Here is a 19709-nt window from a genome sequence, read left to right on the forward strand (position 1 = left end):
GCTGGTGGGCAGCAAGCTGACCCTGAGCCAGCAATGGGCCCCTGTGGCCAAGAAGGCCAACAATATTCTGGGCTGCATTAAAAGGAGTGCAGCCAGCAGATCGAGAGAGGTTATCCTCCCCCTCTACTCTGCCCTAGTGAGGCCACATCTGGAGCTCTGCATCCAGTTCTGGGCTCCCCAGTTCAAGAAAGACAGGGAACTGCTGGAGAGAGTCCAAAGGAGAGCTACAAAGATGATCAGGGGACTGGAGCATCTCCCTTACAAGGAAAGGCTGAGAGGCCTGGGTTTGTTCAGCCTGGAAAAGAAAAGACTGAGGGGGAATCTTATCAATGCTTATAAATATCTGAAGGGTGGGTGCCAAGGGGATGGGGCTAAACTCTTTTCAGTGGTGCCCAATGACAGGACAAGGGGCAATGGGCACAAGTTGGAAATCAGGAATTTCCACCTGAACATGAGGAAAAATGTATTTATTTTAAGGGTAACAGAGCAGTGGAACAGGCTACCCAGGGAGGTTGTGGAGTCTCCTTCTCTAGAAATACTCAAAACCCACCTGGACATGGTCCTGTGCCCCCTGCTCTGGGTGTGCCTGCTCAAGCAGAGGGGTTGGACAAGATGATCTCCAGAAGTCCCTTCCAACCCCCACCATTTTGTGATTTGAAAACCTGAGTATGCTTATTCACATTATCTTGTATAAAAAACCTAAAATATCAAATAGGAGTAGAGACTTATTTGCAGTCATGCAGTACATTGTGACTGTTCTCCACTATATTAAAATAATGAAAAATCACCACAGGATCTAAACAGAATTTACTCTTAGAAGAAAATACATAACTTAAAACTGCATTGTGGGTTTGCTAAAAATTGTTACAAACCAGCTCTATCCACCAAATTCAAAAGCATTATCCCTCATGAAGAAAACCATTGCTGTAGCAGCTGATAGAGAACTGAAATAATTATACCAAAACTTTCTAAGAATTTACCACTAGTCTTAGTAAAGGCTTAGGAAAGGAAATACAAAAAGAAGAGAAATTTTAGTCCAAAGGAGCCAATTTTAAGTTTAAAAGCACCTGATTATTAGTCTGATCATTAGTTAACCTGATTATTAGAGTTAATCTGATCATTAGTCTTGTAGTAAATATACAATGATTTCAGTTTACCAGTCAGGTGGCAAGGCTGACCTACAAAGTATTTTTAAATGAGAACATGAAAATTTCCTTACACTTGTAGTACATAATAATGTTTACATAGGGATGTAAGATAAATTTGCACAAAAAGATCAAGCATATTTTGAAAACTTTGTGAAAAAGGTTAGTGTACTTACAGCTGCACTCACTCTTATTTGCTACCAAATATTTAAAAAAAATTAGTATTGATATTTTCTAATTTGTTTTGGGTTTGTTTTTTTTTCCTAATGGATAAAATTTCAGAACTTAATTGTTACAGTCTTTTTTCATCAACCAAAACAAGTATTAATTGCCTTCTCATGACAGCAATAGGCAATACCAGCTTGTACAGTTAAGAACTGTAGAATGGCAGGGAAAGAATTTCTTCACTTTAAATGTTACTTGCTGCTGCAGAAAGCAAGCTTACAAAACTGATGGACTTCACTTTTTGTTCCTCCTCAGGAAAAGCTTTTGCAACCAACCCTTGCTGCTGAGGATAAGGCTAGAAGATTCTGTAACAGGACTCCTCCCCATTAATTTGTTTGTTTTTTGTTTTTTTTTTTTCCAAAATCAGAAGAAATATTCTTTTTCCACTGCTGCAGAAATTTAATTTTGTCAGTTCCACTCCTGCTGCTGAAGGTGGGTGGTGACGGAAGGAGATAGGTTTGAGTAAATGCAAATTCTTGTAAAACACTGTCTTTCTGTCTGAAGAAAGAACATAGATACTACTGTGGTGGGACCACAGATCAAACAGAAAATAATTGCTTCTCCTCTGCAGATAAACAGAAAGGAACACTGGTGCCTAAAATGCTAGGAACTACTGGATTTACCATCAGTATTTAGTAAACACTAAAAGGTAGCCCTCAATAGTTGGTTAACAAACGGCTAAAAGTAAAATAGAAAGAAAAAAAAAGTTATGTTTTCAAATGCAAACTTGAGACTTTTCTGTCTCCTGGACAGTTCCAAATGGTTCAGATGAAGGAAACAACCCGTCTAGCAAAACAGGACTCGACAATTCAATACAGCCAAAATACTCATTCAGTCTAGGTTTTTACTCACCAATGAAATTATGTCTCTGTCTCTCAGGTGGGCCTGAGCTGTGCATCTGGCTTCTGCTTAGCTTGGGAATGAAGAACCGAATGCAATCTCAAATAGCTCAGCGCTGAGGTGCACAGTTCCTTCCCTATTTACACTGCTCTTTTACCTGGTCCAAGCCTATGTTAATTTCCCACCCATTCTTTAATCCCACTGCTTTTTCTTTGCAGCATCCTACCTCTGCTCCTGCGCCATATCTTCAGGACCTGGATCCTCTGGTTCTACATAATACTCACTGCAGTAGATTAACATGCTATAATCTGTTTCCTCTTCACTGTGGCCAGTGATTCTGCCCTTATTCCCATATGCAGGCATGACAGCATTGCAGCTGCCTGAAGCTTCACTGCAAGCATCCCGAGAATTTCTGATTGTGCAAAATTCTGAGAAGGGAAGATCAAATCTGGGATGACACCACAAAATAATTTATCAATATAAGTAACGAATCAAATAATAGTATTAACAAAACGTTATCCACTACAGAAATAATGTTGCCCAGATCAGACCAGATATCAACTCATTTTAATACAGAGGATACAATCATTTTGCCTAGACCCTTAAAACTCTGCTATCTTTGTCTATCACAGCATTAAAACCTGTTTACCCAAGTGGGTGGATTTAGATGCCAGAAGCACGCTTGGTGCATTGGAATAATTCTAAAAAGCAGGGTTGTGACACTGGTGATATATGAGGTCTTGTCAATAGTACGAAAGCCTAGCTACATGTATCCTTATCTTTGTCACAGAACAATATTTGGCCATGTTTTCTATGGTTTATAAAAACAGCATCACATGTACTGATAATGCACCTCCCTGATGTGGACAGGTAACGTGAAAATATATATGATTTCTTTCATCCAGTACGTTCAACTTCACATGCCATACCATTAGGTAAAGAACTGGCAGGTAAAGTTCAGAGGCAGTTAATACTGACTCAATGGCACTATGGAATTTTACTTATAGACTTGCACCTTTCATCAAGAACTGTATATATCCAGATCAGATCAATGTAACTATGCCTATAATGTAATCCTGGCCACCCTTCACTAATTCTGGTCTACTATACGCATAGACTGCAACTATATACAAGCAATTATGTTAATTATTCTATCAATGTATTACGTCAAAGCAAAAAAACCACACACACAAGTGGCAGATGTATGCCAGGAACACTCAAACAAGGCCCGAGGTCGCAAGAGACTTGGAACACTTGATTCTCCAAACAAATCCAAATACTTGCTAATCAGTGGCCTTTCTGGTTTGCATATTATTTGAAGTGTCTCCCTGTGCTGGGACTTTAACATGCTCTTGCCAAAATGCATTACTACTACTTACAGTGCTCTTAATTCCCTTTCTATTGCTTTCACTACATCTGCCTCAAGAATCTCTCCAGAACAGAGATCAGAATGACAGTTACAGGTAAAAGGTCTGGAATATGAGGCAAGTTTTACGTTTCTGCAGTATAGTGTAGCTTACCCATTTAACTTGGAGACAGAAAGATAAAACACTTTCCTGTCCAAACAAACCAAATCGTTCTTGTCCACTTTCCAAAATTTTGCAGTGAGAGGTTTGCAATGGGTATCTCTTGTCATTTTTGCTGTCCTTTCTCTGAGCATAACATTAGTTCTGTGGAGTACCGATCAAATTTAGTTCTTTAGACAAATTCTGTTGTACCTACCTCTTATGGGAAAATTTAAAAAGTTTTGACTGTAGAAATAAGTTGTGCTAAGCAGCTATAGTTGCTGTCCTTACTTGTAGAGTTTCTGAAGATTCACCTATCACTACTGCTTTTGAGCCAAGCATTCACCTAATGAATAGATACGGTACATGCACTTTCTAGTACACATTCTAAGCCTACTACTTGTTTTTTGCACTATTGCTGAATTTCAGTCATGTTCCACATTTAATCACAGCATTTGTTTCCGGATTGTTCAAGAGTGCTACTATAAAACAGCTTCTGATGGTCAGCATTTTGCATCCATAGAAAAAAATCACAACATTAATTTCATTCTGAAGTATCTGATTGAAAGATCTTGGCAACTACACCATATAGCAAAGTGATCCATATTCATGTCTTTCATCCTACACTGCTCTCCAAGGTTCATACTTTGGATTAAATCCCTCTGGCTTTATTATCAGACTAGAATCTGGGCATTCTTTACTACAGAGATAACTCCCCCATTTAGATGTTTCTGAGCGCCGGTGCAGTCAGGTTCTTTGCTCTGATGGCATCCCACCAAGGCTGGCAAGTTCCACAATTGATCTATCTGATACACAATCTTGGGAACCTCAGCTCCACAGATTACCCCATGCCACAGCAAGAAGATTTACACTTCAACTTACTGTAATGAATAAATAAATTAAATGGGTCCTAAACATTATGACAGGAGGCTGCATTCCTGCATCTCCTTCTATAACTGTTTTTACCAGTAGCTTCGAGAATTTTATCAAATGGTGTTTAGATCACATTTCTAACAAAATCTTCCGTAAGCTCAGCCTTCTTTCTCAAAAATATTTTTCTCACAAAATATTTAATTTTCTGCTCCTTGGTGTACCTCTTATTTAGTAAGGCAGAACTCAGAGAACAGGACAACATTCACTCTCTATTATGCTTTTGACCATGGCAAAGAAAAAGTAGAATTCTGATGTTAGCCCTCATGGCCAAATATGCTGTTGTTACTTTTAATATTACTACCACTACTACTTTAACACAAATTTTCTAATTTGTTATGTCTGTTTCAGCACAGATGTGAGATGTCAGTATTTTAGTATTTTGATATGAGGCACAGGCCAGAAGAGGTTTCACAAGGACAGTTAAATGGCCGTCTCTGTCAGCCAACAGAACAAGACCACCCCATGCTTCTCCAAAGAGCCACACAGAAGACTGACAGTATCCTTCACAGACAGCAGAAGAAAAACGTTAATACTTCTGTGAAAGCCTACTTCAGCAGCACATCGTGCTATGGTTTTCTAGTCGTTTGGCACATTATGTATCTTTACCCCAAATACGGATGAATATAAAATAGCTCTGATTTGTGCTGGGGAGCTGAATACTTAAGTTCAAAACAAGATCAAATTGCTACCTTGCACTAAGATAAAAACAGGAAAAGTTAAAAGGATGGGGACAAAGCTCGAAATTGAGCCATCACCTGTTGAGTAGCCCCTGCAATTTAACACACCCTTTAAGTCACTTATATATTTTATTCATTTCAAATTTTGTCAAATATGAGACGCTCCATCAATGGTGCCCCAGGGGAAAGGAATTTTGCCCAATGTAAGAATACTCTGAAGTATGGACAGGTTAGCACATCACTTTTCCATACTTAGTCAATTTAATTTGATTGCTATGAAATGTTCAAAAACATTCTCAAACGTCTACTTCACACACGTAGCTCATCACCCCATTGTACCATTAGAACAATTTCCATGTAATAGTATTAATTCTTAGCATTAGCCAGAAGGATAGTAGAAACCTTGCTTTCGGTTCAACCATGATTAACAGGTATTTATCGCACACAAAATGTGTTTTAAAAAATTCAGTTTATGGTGTAATCTATTATAAACCTTGGATGAGAACAGCTTTTCAAATGTAGCAGAGAGTCAACAGATTATCTGGTGTTAAAGTTTAGAGTTGCTTGCAAGCAAAATAATGCATGATGGAGTATGCATTTACCTATCATCATTGTACAAAAGGTATTAGTAAGGTATTAGTATATATGATCTATTCTCCACAAATCTTAGATATTTCTGTAGCTTGCTATTCACCAGAAGGTGGGCAGAATAGACTATGGTCAAAGTTTCCCTTATAACACGTTCCAAAAACTTCCCTTTCAGCTGATGCTAGAAAATACAAAATAACTATACTGGACACCATCAACTTGATAAAAACATTAAAAATAGTCAGCGTAAACTGTAGGAAAAAAGTAAATACATTTCTACAGCTGCCTTATTACCCTCCAATGACTGCAGGTCATAGAGAAACTAATTTGAAGGGGCAGTGAAGAGTAAATTTAGGTAGTTTCTCTCTTTTCCTTCAAAAATGTTCTCAGAATGAAAACCTTCCAAGTTACCGTTAATTTTATAAAATAGCTGACCTGGTTCAACTGGCTACACGAATTTACAAACTGCAGGGTGATTACTGGCACGTCAACAAGACTGTCCTCACCCACCCCCTTTCTCCCAAATCCTCCTTAATTATGCACCAAAGGAAATTTGGACTCCAATGCCAAGCTCTGATGGGAAATTATTTTCTCTTTCCACTTTACCACCTGACCACTTATCCTAGTGCCATATTCCATCTCTGCCTTCTCGTTTTCACCACCAAAGTGCCAGCACATCATCGGTGAAGACATTTCTCAAAGTTAGGATGTAACTGGAAAGCAATGCTTCCTAAAAACATGGACTTACTTATCTACTTCGATCCATTTCAGTATCTCCATTCTTCCTTCATCCAAAGGCTAGGTTCGAGAATTATACCAGATCTATCCTTTTACTCAACTCCCTTTGCAGAAAAGTAGTGAAAGAGGTCAAATAGCGTAGCCACAAACACAGTATTAAAATATGCGGCCATCATCATCTACTGCATTATTATTAGTCCCACCAAGCATTTCTTCAGAGATTTGATTACTGAATGTTAGGGTATCTGTTGTTCTCAGCAATACCACTTAGTGGATGCTTCCCATTGTGCAGCACAGTGCTCTCGAGGAGAGGTGAAATTTTTTTCCTAGAAAAGGCTAGGTGCTTTACCTTGTTCTACACAGAAAATACTCGCGATTTTCACGCACTCAACTGTCTTCTATGCTTACAACCTAAGAGATGTCTCCTAGTTATGTAAGCAGGAGTAACCAGAGGTGACTGAAATGCTGGAAGAATTGTGCTTTTATCTTTTCTTCATCATAAACTACATCCTTGATCCAGTAATCCGACCAAGGCAGATGAACCTTTATATACGCATAGAGTCCCAATGCAGTCAATAGGCTTTGATCGAACACAAGGAAAGACACGCATTTATCAGTCTGTAGAAATAAAACCTCGCTTGGGAAACACACTGACACCGGTGGAACAAAAAGCAGGCTCCGTGCAAAAGTGAGAGTTGAATGGGCCACAAACAATAGAACACTGAAAAACAATCCATTCTTTCCATTCCTTTGCCATTTTGTTAGTGCAATGTTTTGGACACAAACTCAGATATATAAAAATATATATACACACACATATACATATATATGTATGCATACCTGTATGCATCAATTTCACTGCCGAAATATTAGAAAGCAAGCCCTCAATAATCATTTTTGCTTCCAGTCTAAAACAAAGTGGGGTTGTTTTTGTCATAACATCCAGCCTACTGCATGCAGGCAATAATTTAAATGAAATAGTCTCATCTGCAAAACAACCACTGGCTTCAGAAAAAGCATGCAGCACTACAGAGATTAAAACATTTTGTTTTATTCTTACTAGCCATTTCTTGGATTCACATTGAACTAAAAGGATATATATTTTACATTTCATTTCCATTTTATAAACTACTTTAGATCTATACCCTTAAAGTATAATGACCTAGTTTCTTCTGACATTTTCAAATGATATTTGATAAATGAGTAGGTTTTACTGTACTTTTAATACCTGAATTTTCCTGAGTATGTATGAGGGTGGATACACCTATAACCGTGACAAGAACTAGCCATATAGTTTCCAGTAATATTCAGAGCTCTTATATTCAAATACCAGAAAAAAAGGTCATATTTTCTGATGGCTGCATACTAGATGAAAATCTCAGCATGCTTTAATATATGGGATATAGATGCTTACTGAAACAACCAAAAATTGCATATAGTTTAAGTACTGAGCCCTGAGTAGTCCTGCAAAACAGTGGTTTTGTTCAATGATTACATCCAACAGTCAAATAATACCACACTGTGAAATTGAGGAGTTTATTAAGGCTGATATGCTGCATTTCCTGAGCAAAATTCCCACAACAAAACAAGCAAATAATAGCTTCAGCGATAAATTTACACAGGTTCTACTAACATACGAACGTTTCAGTGAAGAACCAATTTATTCTTGCAGCTGAAGCCACACATTCCATGTTTAAGGAATTTTAGTACGCATATATTCCTGGATAAACCACCAGCAAGGACTCTTTGCAAAATCTATTACAAACTTCATTGCCACCCTACAGTGTTTACAGTTACCTTCCTCAGATGTCTGAAAAGGCTAAACACCAAACATATCTTTTTTTTTTTTTTTTTTTTTTTTTAATCAGACCTCGTTTAGCTTACTCAGCGTGGGCAGCACTAGCTCCTAAATTTAAGAATCATTATAAACCAATTTTAATGCAAATGCCAATACGGAAACTATTCACGCACACAAAATACATGGGCAATGACTGATACCAGCCTCTTTCCTGTTTAATGCCTGCTAGCAAGAGGCCCATTTTCTCTGAAATCTGTTTAAATACGGTGTTTACTGTCTCTGTACTTCTACTAGTATTTACTCCTCCGTTCAGCCGACATATTTAAAAAAAAAAAAAACAAAACACAAAACCAAAAATCAAGTATAAATATGTTCAAGAAGTGTGGCAAATTCCCTTCTCCACCCCCAGAGTGGTAAAGCCACAGCGGATGAGCTGTAACTATGGCCTTGGGAATACAAGTTCCCCAGGCTCTTTTACCACACAAATATCAATTCAAGTTACAAGAGCCCTATCCTCTTATACTTAATGAAGATTGAGCCAACGAGCCCGTACGCCTTCGCGGGAATGTTTTCTTTCCGTTTTCCTAACAAGGCTCTCCTCCCATACAGGTCCAGGATGGACTGCAGAAGGGTGTAAGTAGAAGGATCATCACACCAGTGTTTAGTGGAGGAATAAATCAAACATGGCTTCCCCCTCCATACATTTCCAGAGTTACATGCCGTACAATCCCTGTCCTACCCGGAGGGAAGGGGCAGGAGCAGCCTCCACCTCTCCACACCCTCACCGCCACGGGGGGTACATATGCAGCCAACCCACCCCATAAGGAGGCGGTTTAAACCCTGGGGGAGGCTTTTTTTTTTCCTTCCCATCGGTTCTCTGTTCCCTCCCCCCGCCCCCCCCCCGGTTTTCTTTCTGATCTGCACTGATTGATCCCCGTCCCCGGGGGAGGGAGGTGGGACGGGTGGGCACCTCTCCCGTTCCCCTTTATGCTGTCCCCCGACCTCCCGCAGCGCCGAGGAGAAGGAGGAGGAGGAGGGCGGGGGGGTAAAGGATGAAGCTGCAACAGCCGGGACTCCGGCTCGGCATCGCTCCTTTCCGCTCCTCCACCACCCAAGAGTCAGGCCCAGGCAGCGGCAGAAATCCTGCGGCAGCCCCCGAGGGGGCGAGGGGCGGGCGGGGGGACCCGTGGCCCCTCAGAGAGAGCCAGGTAGCGGCGGGGAGGGAGGGAGGGAGGGAGCGAACAAAAAAACCCTCCTCCGGGGAAGGGGGAAACGGGACCTGCGGGCTGCCTGGGCAGGGGCGGGCGATGGAGGCGGCGGGGCGCCGGCGGTAAGTTTGAGGGGAGCGGAGCCCCGGCGGAGGGGGAGTCCCCGGGGGAAGGGCCGGAGCAGGGAGAGTCGGGGGGGGGAGTGGATGCCCCGCGACGGGACCCCCGGCCCCCACAGCGCTTTGCCCGGCACGGCCCGCGGCCCCCGCCCGGGAGGGAACTCCCGGTGGCCGCGGCGGGGCGCGGGGCCGGGCGGCAGCATCCCCGCGGGGGAGGGAGGAAACCTCGCCGCCGCCGCTCCCGCCTCCCGCCCAGGGCCTGCGGGAACGTGCCCCGGGTGCCTCCTCCCTTCCCCGGGGAGGCGGGGGGGGACACAGCCAGCCGCATTCCCGGCCTACTGACCTGTGCCCTAGCGCATCCTTCTCCCCCGGGAGCCGGGCGGAGGCGGCAGCGGTAGCTCGGTGCCGGGGAGCGGCGGGAGCTGCAGGCGACACGGCAACAGCAGCGGCGGCGGCAACGGCGGCGGCGGCTCCGGCGATCCTGCGCGGCGGCCCCGCCCCCTCCTCCGGCCAGAACCAGCGCGAAAAATCCCGGCCGCTGATTGGCCGCCGCCGCTGCGCTGCCCCTGGAGCGGCTGTTTCAAATCCCCCCGCACGGAGCCGCCCGCACGCGCGGCCCAGCGGCCCGGCGGCGGCGGCTGTGAGCAGCGCCAGCCGCGGCGGGAGCGGAGCCGCCCGCCCGCCCGCCCTGACGGGGCCGCCCGACCGCCCGACCGCCTGCCTTCCCTGACGGGGCGGCCGCTGCCGGCGGGGAGAAAGAGGAGAGCGGGACGGGTGCCAGGGGAGGGAAGGCCATGGGGCGAGGTGGGGCCGAAGGCGGGAGCTGTGTGGGGCCCGGCCCGCTCGGGGATGGGGGGGAGGGCCAGCCTCACCGCGGCGGCGTCCCCAGGTGGGCGACAGCGCGTCGAGGGCCCGCCGAGGTCGGTGGAAAACACCCCTTTTTAAAATTATTTTTTTCTATCATTATTTATCTTCCCCTTGGGCACGGCCATGGGCCGCACCGCCTGGTGAACGTGTCCTCCTCACCCGCTGACCTCGGCGACGGTACGCGTGTGCCCTCTGAAAACTCTGATTTAAGCCAAATGTTTTGACTTTCCGTACAACTGCACACGATTTTGAGGCTGTCGGATAGTTTTAAGAACCCAAGTGCGCACGGCTGCGAATTACACAGGCTGTCTCTTCTGGGAGTATGGCCTGGTTTATTTTTTTTTTAAAGCTTGCATCAAAATAAGTACATGTGCTTGCAATTTGCCAATTGAAAGCACAGCTATTTTTTTAGGCCAAATCATTACATATCTGTCATGTTACAATAGGAACAAATATTCCCATGAGCTGTTGCACTAGATAATGTAAAGCAGGTAATGGCCAGCTTTTTCAAGCTTTCGATGGTTTGATAAAGGATATACGGAGCACTAGGAACATGTGTTTTCTGTACAAGGCCAAGAATACAGTTCCTTGATGCTCTGTTAACCTGGTAGCTAAGGGCCTAACGCAGCTCTTGTGAAAGGTAAACAGTAATGGAGGAGGGGAACGCACCAACGTCATACTTTCTGGATAATGGTGAAATTACGGCATCTGTTACAGAAAGGCTCAGATTTTTTTTTACATAACCCTTAATTTATATGTTAAACTTTGTTGATGTTTTTGTGCCTGTGTTTAATGGTGGGTGCATCTTTCTTAGCATGGCAGTTAACAGCTGAACAGTGCAAACGTAGTGTTAATTACTTAGTAATGAAAAACTTAATCATCGGCTGATTAAAACTGTAATCTCAAGGTGGCTAAAGGAAGTCTGTAGCGAAAAAGGCACCTTAACTTGTTTTACAGCCTTCCTGTAAAAAAATATACTATCTTAAAGCTGTTAGACAAACAAGATTTAGGTTCCTAATATCAGTATTTAGTGTTAAAGATGAAGTGCCATCACATATTTTAAAATAGTAAATTTTAATTGAGTCATGACAATTTTACCTTCCAGCTTTCAGTTATATGTGTTTACAGAAAAGAAAAAGATGCCTTCTACTTAAAAACAGTGGCACCATTATCAATACAAATAAATAAAGTTCAAATATGTGAATCCTAATTTGCTGCGTAAGGGCATATACAGGGGTGCTTTTTTTCTATAGTTGAATAATAATGCTAGCATATTAAAAGTACAAAGTGTGACATGTTTGCAGGGGTGCTTGCTGTCATGTTGTGTGTCATCTGTCTGTGTGTCGTCCCCCCAAAAAAAAACAACCCCAAAAAGCCCCACTTGTGTAAGAAACGAGGTTATATCAATGATATAAATCCACCTCTATGTATGACTTAAAAGCAAAACAGATTTTTATTCTGTACTTATTACTAATGCATAAGATTCTCACGTCTGCCTTCTATGTCAGTTGTTTCAGATTTAAGTGGAAGGATTTTGTTATCACGGTCAAGGTGACAACAGATCTTCCTTAGCCCTTTCAACTCCTACAGATCACTGGCCATGTCTATGCTATTAAGATTTGCAACCATGTAATCACTTCCTCATAGAGCCACCATGCAAATTTCCAGGAAAGCTTATGGTGGGAGTTAACACCTTTAACTGGAATAGCACCAGTTTATACTGTACATGGACACTGGTACAAACTTCTCCAATGTCATGACCCTTTTAAACAAACTGCGCATGCAGGGTTTTTTAATTTCAAAACCGATTGTCTGCTTTCATGAGGTCATACTGTGATAATAAGAATTTCTCCATTTTGCTATTGCACTACACAAAGAGGCTGATTCTTTGAAAGTGGATATAGTTATATTACACTTCTGAAAAGTGAATTAAAGTTTTAATTTCTGATGGTGTAAATGCATGTGCAGTGAAGAATGAGCTTGTGCTGTCAAATAACAGGCATGCTGCGTTACACTTAAGTGTAACGAAAGAGTTGAAGTAAATGTCCTCTAATCTGTTTCTAGTAGTTGCAAATTTCCAGACTGAACCTCTTAGACACTTTATTCTCTTTCATTACAGTTTCTTGTGACTTTGAATTAGCAAATAGTTTTTTAACAGTTTTATGTTTCTTGGATAGCCAGCCAGGTCACTGAAACCAAAAGATGTGTGACTAGAGCAGATAATAGTATTCATTTATTAATGACTCCTGTTTCATTTGCTATCTAAAATTTTATTGCTCCTTATTTTCAACTTTTAAGGAAATATTGTGTTAAGACATAGTATCAAGATCAATATCCCTCTGTTCAACTCAATAAAGGAGTTTAACTGTAGTGCTTGTTCATTGTTCTAGAAATATTTAAATATTTTACAGATTATCAATTAGTTACCAGACTGAAAGATAATTCACAATTTAAACACTTTCTCAAGATCGTTTACTCAGCAATAATGGTAGTCAGCGCCCTGACCTTAGGCATATGTTAGGATATGCTGAAATTCTGAAGCTGAACGAAGCTTATTATGTTGTTGTTGTTGCGAGCACAGGGACAGAAAGTGCCAGAAAAGCTAAGGCCTCCATTGCAGTTGCTGTAGTTTCACTGTGTTAGGCAGAGCTAACACATTTGTTAGAAACAAATTCTCTGTGTGTGGCACTACTCCATGCAACAGCGCAGAACCCTCCCCTGAGAGTTTGGTCAGCCCTGTTAACAAGGGGATGGGGCACATTTTGGGGTACTTCTTGCTATTAGAAATCATGGAGATTAGTGGTCCCTGTGCTAAAACTTTGCCTTGCTCCTGGCAAAGGCCACTCATAATGAGGGTGCAGTTAGGGAGCACATTTAATCTCATTGTAGATCTTTGTGGCAGGAGCTTCATGTTTACATTTCCCTCCTGTACAGATCCTAAGCATTGATTGCTTTCTGCATTCCTTTCTTGTATCCCTTTTTCTTTTTGTTTCAGGATTTTATATAGTGATCTGTTTGGTAAATATTTTCCTGAATGCAAAGTAAACATAACTAGGACTAGAGTTAAACTGAAGTTACATGAGTGCAGTTGATGAGTAAATCAGATATTCCCAGGTGAGTTAGTACAGCAGCACAGCGTATCCACAGTGTTTATTGCACTGCAGGTGTTTCATGAGGTAAAGACTGTACTAGGCCATACTGAATCTACAAATGTAGGTTTTTCTTGTTTCACAGCCTTTCCCACCTATTGGGGCTAACACCGAAGACATCGTAGTTCTACTTAAAAACGTGAATACACTGGAGAAGTTAATGCTGCCCATTGTTGTTTTGTGGTAGCACTGATGCAGAGGTATCTTCCCTCCCACCACCCTTTCTCTCTCTCCCGCACTGTAGCTGGCAGCCCTTCACCTAAGCACTGACTTTGGCCAGCACTCCATGTTATTCCCTCGGATTAACAGCGAGTAGTCATTGTTCTCCAAACTGCCTGAACCCTGTCTGAACCTATCCTTAGCTACATTAGGTATAGTTAGAGCCACTGATCCTTCAGCATGTCAGTCCATGTGTCATCATGACTGTTACGAAAAATCTGTATCGGCATGTATGCATTTATGTTTTTGGCCACGCAACATACTGCATGCTGTTCAATATGGAGACAGCAAGCTGCTGATGTAGAATTAAGAAAGAATGATGTAGAAAACTTAAAGCGGCATTTAAAAATATTTTATATTAAATGAGGCATAGTCATCCTAAAATTATAGTACTAAATGCGTTCTTGAGAACTTACACATACATTTGCTAATTACTTTGAATGAAAGTTCATTGAAAATGGTTATTTAAAAAATTCAGCATTGTGTATTGCAGTTGCTTTTACGTTTAAATTAACTTGAAAATGAGAAGGTACATGCTTTTCAGACTTTTCATATGTTTTGTGAATCTCAAAAATGGAGTAATAGTATTTTTTAATTGAAAGTTGATTCTTTGGGGAAAAAAAATCTGCTTAGATAGAAATGATAACCTTGATGAAAATATACAGTTAAATGTGAATCTTCTTCATACTGAGTTATACACCAGTCTGTTTACCAGATACATTTTCAGTTAGGAAAAAAATGGAGTAAATGTCACTTTTCTTGCAAATACCTACTTCGGTTTGCATCATTTGTGCTGAGCAGAAGGAATGGGAATGTCACTTAGGGCGCAAAAGGAAAAGGAAAGTTGAAGTCATGAGGGAGTGGGATACATCTTCTGGGGAAGGCAGAGGCCAGGAAAAAGGAAAACCGAGGAGCATGTCCCTGCTGTTTTCCAGTCTTGGGATGATAAAAAGCAGCTGTATACCAGCTCTAAGCAGCTAACATGCTCCAGCCTGGTATAAGTAACTTCAGTGCACTAATAAATTTATCTATAGAAGTTATATGTCTCTAATCATCTTCAACATCAGTATGACTTAATTTAAACATTGCTGACATTCAGAATAAAGTAAATCTCATCTATGTAGAAACACACAACTTGAGGATTCAAACTACATTAACTCTTCTCGCTATTGATAGCATAGTATGTTATTGTGTTTATAAACATGAATTTAATCTCATTTAGAAGTATAAATACTGAAGTACCTTCATAATCAGAATTAATGTTTAGCACTACAGAGCAAAACTCCAGTTTTTTTGCAATATGTTTGGTATGCATTTCTAGATCTTAGCTTGTTAAGACTGAAGCTTAACTCTAGAACTCTTAGCTTTTGAGGAGACGTAGGTTTGAATGTTAGTTCTGCTGCATTTCAAATTACTGACTTATGCTTAATCTTCATGTAATTACTCTTCAGCGATAAACACAATGTGGTAAGTTATACAGCAATGCAAGTCTTGAAGATTTGGGGTTTTTTTTTCATTTGGCAGAGAAGTGACTATTGACATTTCCACTCTATGCCAGTGCCAAAGAATAAAGTTTGTTAAGGGTTGAATAGGCCAGATAGATAATGCTACTTCTGTTTTCAGCAGACGCTAATGCAGTGTTTTATTTTGCACATATATTAATCTTTGCTGCCTCAGTACAGAGTGGTGAGGGTAACTATGTCGGTCCTAAAGGTTAATTTCATTCTTTTTTAAGGCATGCCATTATTCTGTTAACAGTAATTGCTCTTTTTTGAATGATTAATTTGATCATATGAACTGTTTCTAATTATGTTGGTAGCTGGCAATTTCCTGTAGTGAGAAACTGTAGCTGTGATCATATTCCATTTACTCAGTGCGTATGCCTTGAGAAAAATGCTCATTGACAGACGTTTTCACGTTTTCAGAAAGATCCACTAATTTTGAGATTGTTTGGAGACTTTATATAAGATGCCTAGCACTTGTTTTATATCGGTGTTGAGTAAGTGCAAATGTACTTGACAAATGAGGGCTGAAACAACTGGATTTGAGGTATAGGATGAGGAGGTTTGCAAATGCAGGCCTAACTGCTAAATTATCACCTGTGCTGTTTTTGCTGTGAAAACCGAAAGGAGTAGGATGTGTTTCTTGCACATTTTACCGTGTTCTTACACTCTTCTTGAGCTTGATATGCTCGCCCCTCTAAGCTATATTTGTTCGCTTCAGTTATTGTTAATGAGCCAGAGCTTACACTTTGCAAATCAGTGCAGGCATTTTATGAGACACCCTTGCTTGGTGAACAAGCCCTAGCAGGGAGTGAAAGGTGGCTGCTGAGCTGCCTGCAGGAGTTACGATGCGGTTCACTGTCAGCAGCTCGACCCTATATGCCAGAGTGATTGCACTGTGGCAGTTCTGGCTCCAGCACCAAATCTGCATCCAGTTTACGTACTGTAGAAAAACACTGGACTGTCTCAGTTGCACTTACAGCAGCCGAACTAAACTGTGATTCAAATGAAGAATGTACTCAGCAGAGGAGAGGTGCTGGGCTTGGCCAGCGTGTAGGAGGCAGCTTACGTGAAGATTCACCCACTCTACGTTGTCTCACCCTGAAGCTGGGCATGGCTGCAGTACCATTGCGCTAATAATAGCATCATTCCCATGGGCACAAGCCACCATGTGTTGGACATTCTTCCTTTTGCAATTGCTACAGCAACTGGGCATGTGGTATTTGCAGAAGGGCTGATGTTACATGCATCTTCTGGGTTTGAGCTGGTTCTTCAAGGCAGGAATAAACTGTCTGCACTTCTCCAAAGGAGGAGATAGGCACTTAAATGGCACACAGAATTCAGGAGTCTAACCTGTAATTCAAAGCTCCAACTTCTGTCTCACCTCAGAAGTCCTTTATAGGGGCTATAAGAGGTACTTTTGCATCTGACTAGAAGTACACTAGTCCAGGCATGCAGCTCACCTAAAATACCAGAATCCCAAAACCCAGCATTCCCTCCGGTGATCTGACATAGAGGCCTTCAAAGTTCAACTCAATGCTTTGCCACAGCATACCATCTTAAATGCATATTCTACGTGTACACTTGTAAAACTGTTACATTCAACTTATATTTGGAGTCACTCCAGCAAATATATGTACTTAGCGTCATGTACATGAGTTGTCTATTTGCAGTCCCAATCCTATATGTTTTAATACAGCTGTAATCCCTCCTCCTGTGGGGAGTCTGGTCTAGCCCACTCTTAGGCCTGCAGGAAGGAATAGCTGCACGTCTTTTAATGTGTTCCCCGATTTGCCTGTGTCCTGTCCCCAAGGATTTGTACAGGCAGGCAGCAGACAGCCTGTAGGCCTGCTGTAGACATGTCCCTCACAACACGTTAAAGACATCATGAGACTTCTGCTGGTTAGTTAAAAGTGGACTGTGATCCCCACCCTCCATGCACACACACACTGCCTCTGCAGCCACGTATCTCCCTCCCTGATCGCTGTTACCACCTCTGAGACTGAGACGTATCACCTGTTTGTGAATCAGCTGGGGCACTGCTGCAGTTCTCAGCCTGGCATGCAAAGGTAAACTAACTCCCTTCATGAATGGATCACAAGTCCCTGCTTCAGAGTCTTGGGCTAGGGAGCTTCTGCTGCCCTGCTACAATCCACAGCTGCACGCACGGTGGGTTGCCTTCATCGGCCTGATGCCATCCCAAAAGTATAATAAATTAGGAGGCACGCTCTCAGAATTTACCAGTTTGCTGACTGTACAAACAGCAAATAGAAGTCTGAAGGACACTTTGGAGATGCTTTTTACAATGCAATATAAACATGGTGACTAGACCTCTTGAAAGGTCTATGGATATGCCCGTGCTGGGACAGTTGCTGGGTCTAGCTGATTCAGGTAAGAACATAAAGAAGTCATTGATTCAGTGGGAAACATTTACCCAAGAGCAGTGTTTGAACAGCTCAAGTCTCAGAACAGAATTCCACTTTGATAGTGGTCAATATTAATTTTAAAATGCACTGTGGCTTGTGAGAATGAATTTCTAGGTCAGCTTAAATAATCAGTTATCCTTCCATTTCTCTTTCATGGCATCATAGGCAAATTAATTGTATGTTAAGTCTTAAATTTAAAGATCTGTTTTATGACCCAACTATACTTGCCTTTCAAAAACTCTAAAGGGCAGAGATTTAAAAGCCTTACATGTTTGTATGGCACCATTACAGGAGCCCCTGGCATGGAGGTGTCCTGTAAGCAATATTAAATTACAAACATTAAATAATGGTGTCTTCTGAAGGTAAGAACCATGGTTTTTGCAAGCTTTTTGCATGCTTATGAATATGTGCCAGGTAGACAAGTGCTCTGGAGTTTGAAAGATGTACCCCTTTTGAACTACACGCATCCCGTCTCAGTAGGATTCCCAGGGAGAAAACCTTCTCTTGTCCAAGCTTTCTGGATTTATGTAGGCTCCATGGAGTTCACTGGTGGGTTTATTTGGCAGGTGGGCCTTATTAACCTGCCAGCAAGGGACTATTTGACCTGCTTAGGTTTGTGCAGCTTGTAAATAAAGATTCTGTCAGGGAAGAGAGATTCTCTTTTGCTTCGGACTATTTATATCTCTTATAACTGTGGCTGTTAAAGCTTATAAAGAAACAGAAGGTCTGGGATGCGAGACAGAAAGCCCTGAGGGAGTCTTACGTGTTGTATTTGGATTGCTGTGTTAATATCCTAAAATAAACACAGCATGCCAGAAAGTGGGGAATACTTTTATTGTAATTATTATTAACTCAAAGACCTAAATTGTTGGTTATTGAATGGAGTATGGCTGAGCTTGGCTGCAGAGGCAATAAAATAACCTCTTAATTTAACACTAGCAGCTATTGGCAATCAATGGGAGCCAGACATTTAATCAGCTTCATTTCGCTCTTTTTTTCTTTCCTTTTTTTTTTTTTGCATTGTTCTCAAGTTTAATAATTACTAGTATTAATATTTTTATAGCTCAGGTTAATAATGAATACAATAAGTTTACAATAAATTGTAATCATAATCAAACTATGACTGATAGACTTTCCATCAATGGAATTATTTTAATCAGGCAGAAATACTGTGTTGAAAGGTATGTTGTATTTCAGATTAAAAAAAATAAATCCCTTCAAGAAATCTTCCGGTCTGTCTAATGCAGGTGTGATGACAGGGTCCTCTCTAGCTCTAGAACATGTAATTTTTAATAGGTGTACCTGAAACAGTGAAAAGACTTCATTTTATTTATATTACTCATAATGTAAGAAAATGTTTTTCTCTTATTCAGAAGCCACCAGTTTGCACTTGCTGAACAATAGCAATAACTTCTGAGAAAGGTTTCCTTCTGCTTCAGCTGACGTACTCAGACACCTAAGTGCTACTGGAGATCAAATGACCCTGGCCTCAGCATACGTCAGAGTTGAGGTTTTGAGTCTGTCTTCCATCTCCATTCATTTGAAAGTCAGTTTTGCAGTATTTCTGCCTTCTGTCCTGAAAGGGCTCAGTAAATGTTCTTTGACCGTAGGTTAGACTGATCTGCTACTTATGCATTCTAGTGATTTTTAAAAAATATTAACAGTCACCAGTTTATAGAGAATCTGTTGAATTTACAATTACAAACACGCTGGCTGCAGAAGTACTCCACCCAAGGGCTGCTGCTGCGGCCCAGGAGAACTTGATATTGG

General features: G+C 41.5%; 1 protein-coding gene across 2 annotated transcripts in view; it reads right to left on the minus strand.

Moving 5' to 3' along the window:
* NSD2 (nuclear receptor binding SET domain protein 2) overlaps positions 1-10299 on the minus strand; it is an 81300-nt gene extending 71001 nt beyond the window's left edge. For both annotated transcript variants that reach the window (XM_075092059.1, XM_075092058.1), the window contains exon 1: positions 10120-10299. The gene's annotated coding sequence lies outside the window, so the exon portion shown is untranslated. The remainder of the gene's footprint in view (positions 1-10119) is intronic.
* Positions 10300-19709: the final 9410 nt, after the last annotated feature.

Source organism: Phalacrocorax aristotelis, chromosome 4, assembly GCF_949628215.1.
Source record: "Phalacrocorax aristotelis chromosome 4, bGulAri2.1, whole genome shotgun sequence".
Classification (NCBI taxonomy): domain Eukaryota; kingdom Metazoa; phylum Chordata; class Aves; order Suliformes; family Phalacrocoracidae; genus Phalacrocorax; species Phalacrocorax aristotelis.